Source organism: Panulirus ornatus, chromosome 65 (assembly GCF_036320965.1).
Source record: "Panulirus ornatus isolate Po-2019 chromosome 65, ASM3632096v1, whole genome shotgun sequence".
NCBI lineage: Eukaryota > Metazoa > Arthropoda > Malacostraca > Decapoda > Palinuridae > Panulirus > Panulirus ornatus.
In genome coordinates, this window is record NC_092288.1 from 8,118,787 (window position 1) to 8,127,500 (window position 8,714).

Here is an 8,714-nt window from a genome sequence, read left to right on the forward strand (position 1 = left end):
TTTATTATCATGTTACTTGAAAATGTATATACGACCAGATGTATATGAGTATATATGAATTTACATATACTTTATACCTAACTGCCTTCGCTTTAGTGAGGTAGAGTCAGGAACAAAAGAGTAATGGCTTCATTTGCACATATCTAATATGTAGTTGTCATGTATTGCTTGCCAAAACCAGAGACTAAATAGATACACATGTAAGACGTTTTATATATCTTGTATGGGGTTTGAGAAGGAGTGATCGTGTAAGGAACGACAATATTAGGGAGAAGAGTGCGATAAACCGAATTGAGAGAGCTGAACAGGGTGTGATGAAATGTGTTAAACATAAGACGATGAGTGAAGAACGATTAAGAGGATGTATATATGTGTAAGGGCTGGAGTAAACAACGGGAAAAGGAAGACCGAGAAAGACACTGGAGGATGGAGTGACAGAAACTTTGAATTACTGGAGCCTGAAAATGCATGAGGGTGAGTGGCTTGTATGGGACAGAACGAAGTGGAGCTATGAGTTATACAGGGGACGACGTGAGGGACCGAATGGTCTGTGGGATTTGCCTCTGGATGAGAAGGCGAGGATGTACTGGTTTCGGTGTGTTGTACATCACACCTAGAGAGTAAATGTCAACAAATGAAGCCGTTTTGTTTGTGTTCCTGGTGCCCCCTCGATATCCGGGAAAAGATGATCTAATGATATACATACACACATATATATACATATATATATATATATATATATATATATATATATATATATATATATATATATATATATTTTCCTATGAGTCCACGGGGAAAATGAAACACAATAAGTTCCCGTGGACTCATAGGAATATCTTGATCACGCGCAAAATTGTGATCCTTTCCAATATATATATATATATATATATATATATATATATATATATATATATATATATATATATATATATATATATATATATATCGAACATTTCTGAGATATTCGTGAATTGTTATTGTGTAAGATTTTTACTTACTGTAAAAGTACATAATTCTGTAAAATAAAATGATAAACAATGATAAGCTGCATGTATTCATTTCGTGTTTAACTTTAGTCTCCGTTAGCGAATCCTTTCGCATCTAACAACAAGTACACAGCACCTAACTAATTAAGTACTTACGGCAGGCCTTCGATAGCGATTGGCCAATCTCCTTTTACCTCTCACCCTCATTGGCTAATCACCCAACGTCATTAAAGTTTTCAACATACACATGGCGTACCTCAAGCATAGATCCGCGGACCATAGGTACTTAACGCATCGACTTTCTAGAAGCTGGGGAGCGCCACCTGTCGCCCAGCACGGGTGAAAGGCGAGGCGGAGGCGGAGGTGGAGGAGGAGGAGGAGGAGGTGGGGGAGTCGTGAAGCAATGGTCCGTTACCACGGCGAAGCGTTCACCCTTGCAGACAACCCGTAAACACACCAGCCACTTTATAATAGAGGGGATGTGGCTGGGTACTCTCTCGTTAATGGTTAAGTTCATTGAGAAATCTGGTCGAGCAACCAAGATCATCAGTCCTAGGAGAGCATTTTGAGGTAAGTGCAGGGAAAATATCAGACTAGGAGCATTTTGAAGCGAGCGTAAGGGGAAATATCAAGTGAATTACAGTGCTAAATGAGCACACGAAAAATGCTGTCAAAACAAAATTGCTTAAAGAATGATATGGTAAAAAGTGAGGATCACTTAGAAAAAGTCGGAACTTAAGGTAAAATAAAGCTAGATGATGAGCAGATATGACATAAAATAATCCGATTTGAATTACGTTGAAAACAGCAAACGGAATTCCATTAACGTGGGCAGATTTTGTACAATAAGGGACGACGATCGAACAGTGCAACGTAAATAGGTGAGCTTTTTACAACAACCTATACTGGGCGTTTCAGACTCCAGCTATCACCAAAATGAATCTTTATTCAAATGTGCTCGACATTTACTGGAAAACTGATATATATATATATATATATATATATATATATATATATATATATATATATATATATATATATATATATATATATACATATATATATATACTTTTTTTGCAGCCACTAAATCCTTCCCATCCAATTAACTCCATAACCAACCATCAACTCTAAAACAGAAATAAAAAGCTTAACCTTAACTCACACCTAGAGAGAGAGAGAGAGAGAGAGAGAGAGAGAGAGAGAGAGAGAGAGAGAGAGAGAGAGAGAGAGAGAGAGAGAGAGAGAGAGAGAGAGTCTGCTCACAGATCCTTCTCCACTACCAAACAAGACGTTTACAAAAATAATCTTACACCATCTGCCGAGCATGAGATACGAACCCTCGTTCCTGGGTCAACGAGTTAAAAGCCAGGAAAAGACAAAGAAATGGCCTCACTCGCTTAGACCACTCTCTAGCTGTCGTGTATAATGAACGAAAACCAGAGGCTCCTGTCCACAACCAGTCTCCACAGACCTTTATGTGGTTTCCCCTGACCGACCGCTTCCTATGCTTTGGTTCAGTCCACTGACAGAAAGTCGTCCTCTGAATACCACATCACTCCAATACGCTCTATCACGCCTCACATACCCCCCTGCTTGATCTTAATGTGGACGTAACTAAATTCTACTTTCTACATTGAGCTAGTACATGCCATCACAATAATATTAGGTATTAGTGATTACAATATTCTATTTCATATGAAGTTCGGTTGTATTTTGTACTCTTTTACTGTTATTTTTTACCTTTTATGCACTACAAAGATCACGCTGGAGAACAGTACACAGTACATGTTATTCTCGGTGAAGTTAAAATGTAAGTGTTGGCCCAATATACAGGAGTACACGTTTTCTTCAACTCTCCACCCAGGTATGACAGACCGTTAGCAATTTAATGGCTAACTATAGTAGTTGATCTTAAATTACCGTGGTATCATTGTTTGTCTTGTGAGACAATTTGGTAATAGGGATATAAACGCCTGAACGTCAAGGTTTGCCATACTCTTTACTGAAACACGAATAACTTTTAAGTACACTAAAATGACCACGAAAATAGTGTCTCCTTTCGTAAAGCGCTATGGAAAAAAAACCCAAAGATAACAGAATTCCCAATATCTGTTAGGTATTTGAAAGAAAAAAAAAAAGTCACACAACTTTCAATTCATTCGTCATCCTAAAGATTCATGAGAAAATCCCACATCAACAAAAACTCCTCATGGTGCCTAAAGGTCACTAGGGGGAATACTATTTTTTGGAATCATCATACAATTTCATACAAAGGAGTTGAATTCAGAAGAAAAAAAGATGTCTTCGTACATGCATGGAATAAAGTGAGATCACTTGGGACAACAACCGAAGGAATGTCTCCCTTATAACTGCCCGAAGATTCAGCTTCCTTGCCAGCCTCTAATGTGGTACAAGGAAATACCTTCTGGTAAAGTGTGTGTGTGTGTGTGTGTAGATATGATATCTAGAGAATTCCTTTTTTATCTATTCATGTCTTTTGTTCATTCAGATACGAGAAAACTTCGAGCTAATTCGTGAGAAATGAGACCTGAAGAGGAGTTTCTGGACATACATCAAACCTTCTCTTTCAACCACCCAGTTAGAAAATTAAACCTGAAGTATGTGGATCTTGAGAGAACATGTAGCAAGGAAAGACGTTAATTCCTTATAATGAGGTCACATTAGAGCAATGAGGTGTCGGCTGAACCAGGCGGTGGAGGTAGTAGGATTAAGAGCTAAAATCAAATTAACATCTCAGCACCAGATAAAATGTAGATAACCAACGTTATCAGTTACCACAGCTTGACGATAGGTCCTGACTGTTAAAACAACACCTAACCTAACCTGAGTAAGGGTTGATCATAGACACTGTGGAGTGAGAGCTCTGAGAGAGAGGGGTCACACCAAGCTACGCTTAGGTCAAGGGTCCCCCTAGGGTTCAAACTAGTCTGTAGACAATTGCCCGGATGAAACATGATAACACATTGTTCTATTAAGAACTCCAATTCATGTTCATCTCTGGGTATTTATATGAATATCTACCCCAGGAACCCCCCCCCCCCCATTTTTCCCCCTCATAAGCTCCTGCATCTTCAAGGCTGCGCTACGCTCAGCAGTAGGGACAGGATGGACTCCTTTGAAGTGAATGTTCGTGGTGTAAACTCAAGCAGACAGAATCCGGTCACATCCGTTTACAAACAAGATTAGTAAACACGTGTAACCTTTGTCAACAAAACTATATTTACACGCTGAAACATTATGCACCTGACTGCTGAAAAATGAATGAACTCAGCTTTGATTCCAAACGACCATTACAGAGTACGAGTCCGCGTTTCATCCATAATTCTGCTCTGCCTCAAATATCTAAATAAAGTATTCTAACTTTGCCTATTGTAAATACTTCACTTGTTATATATTATGACACATAATCCGATCATCTCTATTCAACGTTTATAAACAGTTCATTTAGTATGTAAATTGACGAATAAACCATTCAGTGTTGTTCTAACATTGGTAACATTTCTCTCAGTATGTAAACTCATAACGTAACTCAATCACTGTGAGCCAGTCCCTGGACCTTCTTAAGAATTACTGTCCATCGCCTACAGGATGGGTAGGAGTTGTAGGAGATGGTATGCTCGAAGATCCTAGGGTTTGGAAAATACCTGTCGCTCTGCTATTCAATCTTGTGAGTTAACGTAGGAAACTTTTTTGTGGGAGATCCTCAAGCACGAATTGCCTCTTGTTGGAGAGTCTAATAGAGTGTGAGAACAGATGTTGCTCCTCCAAAATACTCTGCATCACAATACATGATTTCCCACACACTCCCTGACACACACCTTTGCACGTCATCCGGCGAAGAGCTAAATACGAAAGAGAGAGAGAGAGAGTCTCGGTGAAATACCAGACCACAATATAAGAATGACATGCCATCTCACAAACTCTTTCCCATTTTTCATTTAATCACATCTGTATACGTCATCATCACCATCAGTGTTATCATGTCATTGTCAGGTTCCCCAGTATTACATGGTGATTACACGTGTCTGTCATCTAACGTGTTATCGTAACCTGACGTATGATATCTCGACATCAGTGTTACCGTTCATCTGTTCGCCATGAGGAACCTACAGTTATCAGTCATCTACCAAGTCTTCATCAAAACGTATATCCAGGTCGTTTTAAGACTTCCATACTCGTCTTGTGACGAGGTAGGGTCACTGTCAGACACGGCTGAGTAGCGAGGGGAGATCTGGTTCTCTGGGCCTCTATCACAGTGAAGACTTGTCTCCGGTAAACACAGGGATGATGATTCAGCTCATACTGTGCAGCCATATCTTTCCCCTTTTCCCCAAGGGCATGAACTTGCTGCCTGTAGGTCCTGTTGCACTGGAACGTTCTAAGAGACACAGTAGGTGAAAGGAGACAGCTCTAACGAGTCCAGGAAACATGTAATCATTTCCTTTCTCTTCCTTTTGTAGGTTGTCGAACTCAGCTGCTAAGATATCGTGTCACCAGCTCTACACAACCTTTTCGCTAGTGAATGTGTTAACTCCGTTTTCTACCATTTTTGGTCACTTCTTACTGTCTGCTACGAATGAGTTATCTGAAATTATTCTCAATAACTTATTTACCACTTCTGCCCTCACAGCTACCCCAGTAAATGAAATCATTCATATCTTATCATTTACTGCCATCTGCCTCGTCATGTGGCGCTCTTAACGTGTATAATATCTTAAGACCTTTGTCTTACAGTCTTTAGGCCAGTCACTAATTTCGTCTGATAAAGAACGAGGAAATCTATTATGTGGGTTTAGTTGATAAGAGCCCGCTAGCGGCTAGACGAGGTGCTGGCTGGATGACACTTCAGGGTCAAGTGCCATCTATCAGCGGTATGTGTGTGTGTGTGTGTGTGTGTGTGTGTGTGTGTGTGTCGTGTACCTGTGCTGCCCTCTCGAGTACAGTTGCTGCTAACGTGAGGCGAGGTGAGGTGTACAAAGTGGCAGTTCCTTTTTAGCGTAAGTGGATTGGTGCACTTCCTGTGGGCGTGGGCGAGAGGGTTACGTGTATTGGTGCAGTTACCCCTGGCGAGGAGGGAGTGAAAGGCTGGGTGGAGCTGGTGTAGTACCTACCGCATCACTAAGGCCAATTGTACAAGTAGATTTGTACCGTGTGTATCTAAATGAGGGTTTATTGGTATAGCGCTTTGTGGAGTGGGTGCGATATGTAACGACGTAATGTTCTTTTGGTATGAAGTCAAGAATATAAAGACAGTCCTTATTGTATGGGTCAGTGTATCAGATGCCAAGACTAGGTCGGTTAAAGGCTGGTGTATCTTGTCTTTTGTTGCCGTCGGCCAAGAGCAGGTGTGCAAGGTGTAGCCTTCCCCACAGTGGATTAGGTGTAGTAGATGACCTGTTGCTGGAGGTGTGTCAAATGTGGGGGATGTATTTTTCGCCCGTACTGTCTGCGTGAACCAACTGTTGTCCCAGGATGGGATGACTGCCACAGACGCACCGGGTCGTCTCGTTTGGTTGTGAACAATGAGACGGGTTTAACTGCCTTCCCCTGAGAGATCGTGGCGGGGAAGAACAGGACTGAAACTCTCATAACAAGTAGCAGAAAACAAAAACGTTATCTCAGTGACTAGAATTTTTGGTCGAATGAAGTTTTATTTGTAATACTTCCCTCATCTGGTGAAAAGTGTGTGTGTGTGTGTGTGTGTGTGTGTGTGTGTGTGTGTGTGTGTGTGTGTGTGTGTGTGTGTGCTCACTTGTCTTGCATATTTCAAAATCTTTTAAGTTTTTCAACCGCTCTAAGTGAAACTGTAATTACATCTACCTTAATAACGGAAATACATAACGCAAAAGACCATTTGGGGTCCTAACGAGGTTGTTTCTGAGAGAGAGAGAGAGAGAGAGAGAGAGAGAGAGAGAGAGAGAGAGAGAGAGAGAGAGAGAGAGAGAGAGAACTCTGAGAGTAATGTGGATGTAAGTATAGCGGCATAACTGATATCAGGCGGGGAACTGAAACAAAGCAGAGTCAAGTTGGTGAATTATTCCATCTCTCAAAAATCCTGTTGAAGGAAAAGTATGTCGAATTTTTCGAGGTAAAACACAAGATATTTACTTCTTTTTTTTTTATAAACTATGGGGTTATTAGTATGGAGTTGTGATCCTATATAAGCCAGAACACCACTTACGTCCCCAGATGAACAATACTGCCGCGGTATTCACCCTATGTTCCACTCTGGTAGTTCACAGGTAATTACATGAAATCGACTGAGTGTCGCACCATCGATGTTGAACTGAGGTTGTGACGTACAGGAAAAACATTTAGCGACTGCTGGCTATGACTCTTTTCTTTTTAAATTCCGTACGGGCCAGGCAGCCGTACACTCTTCCCAGGGTTCGAATCCGACAACTCGTTGGTATCCATACAAATGACTAAAATATTCATAGACGAACTCTTGTATTCGTACCTTATGGCGATAGAAATGATCAACATCACGTATGGAAGAAAAAAATAAAAAAAAAATGCTCCCTTAAAAATAATAATCTAGAATTATTTTTGCCTCATCAAATTTCCGAGCGACATCTGGACAGCGTGTGTGTGTGTGTGTGTGTGTGTCTCGGTACACTTCAAGGTGGTGGAGGATATGGTAACTCCACTATAATCCTACCAGGGAAACCACAGTGATGATAACACAGTAATAAATTAGATAAGGAACGCTGAGGTCAGGTCCGCGAGATAAAGAAAGGAAGTGGTTACGTTGGCAGCTGGCATACAAAGACTTCTAATACCTGGTAGTTCACAAACAAAGGCTTTACCGATGACCCCCTTTTAAAAGCCTATGTTCTACGGCAAGTAGCGTAGTCACGTAGTTTTACATCGTTGTCTACGACAATTATCGTGGTTACGTAGTTTTACATCGTTATCTACGGCAAGTAGCGTAGTCACGTAGTTTTACATCGTTGTCTACAATTATCGTGGTTACGTAGTTTTACATCGTTATCTACGGCAAGTAACGTGGTTACGTTGCTTTCACGTATCATCTACGGAAAGTAACATCGTTTCTCGGTGTTCCCTCTACATGACAAGGTAAGAGTCAACATACGTCCACCTGTATGACATATATTTAACGTGCTTCGCATAAACAAATATAATTTATTCCAAACTAAAATTTCTTTGATGTATATCTGACACATATTCAACAGATTTATTTCTTATTCATTTTCAAGCTTACAGGTTAGTAAATTGCAAAACAACTCTCTTTCTCTCTCTCTTCATATCTATCTATCTATCTATCTATCTATCTATCTATCTATCTATCTATATATATATATATATATATATATATATATATATATATATATATATATATATATATATATATATATATATAAATAAAACGTCTACAACTGTTGAACTGTGGTACTTCAGACTGTACAAGTGAGCGAGGCTACACCTTCATGACCGAGAGAGAGAGAGAGAGAGAGAGAGAGAGAGAGAGAGAGAGAGAGAGAGAGAGAGAGAGAGAGAGAGAGAGAGAGAGACCCGCACACACACCCACTTACTACCCTAATTTCCATCGTTTCACAAAAATTTCGGTAAGAAAATGAAGGTGGCACACAAGATTGTGAGATATTACCCAGGCTTGAGTTAAGAAGCTCTGGCCTGTACGAGGCATACGTGAGATGAAATGGCAAGGAACAGGGGCGTAAC

The 8,714-nt window shown here is 40.3% G+C and overlaps 2 protein-coding genes across 3 annotated transcripts in view; one reads left to right on the forward strand and one right to left on the reverse strand.

Annotated features, from left to right (window-relative positions):
* rtet (major facilitator superfamily domain-containing protein rtet) overlaps positions 1–8,714 on the reverse strand; it is a 42,166-nt gene that overhangs the window by 26,034 nt on the left and 7,418 nt on the right. The gene's annotated exons all lie outside the window — the stretch shown is intronic.
* The window catches only part of LOC139746518 (calcium-activated chloride channel regulator 1-like), a 31,370-nt gene continuing 28,582 nt past the window's right edge, over positions 5,927–8,714 (forward strand). The window contains exon 1 of one of the 2 annotated variants that reach the window (XM_071657835.1): positions 5,927–6,007. The gene's annotated coding sequence lies outside the window, so the exon portion shown is untranslated. Of the gene's footprint in view, positions 6,008–6,747; positions 8,091–8,714 lie in introns of those variants that run through there. The other variant, XM_071657836.1, reaches the window with a different exon arrangement.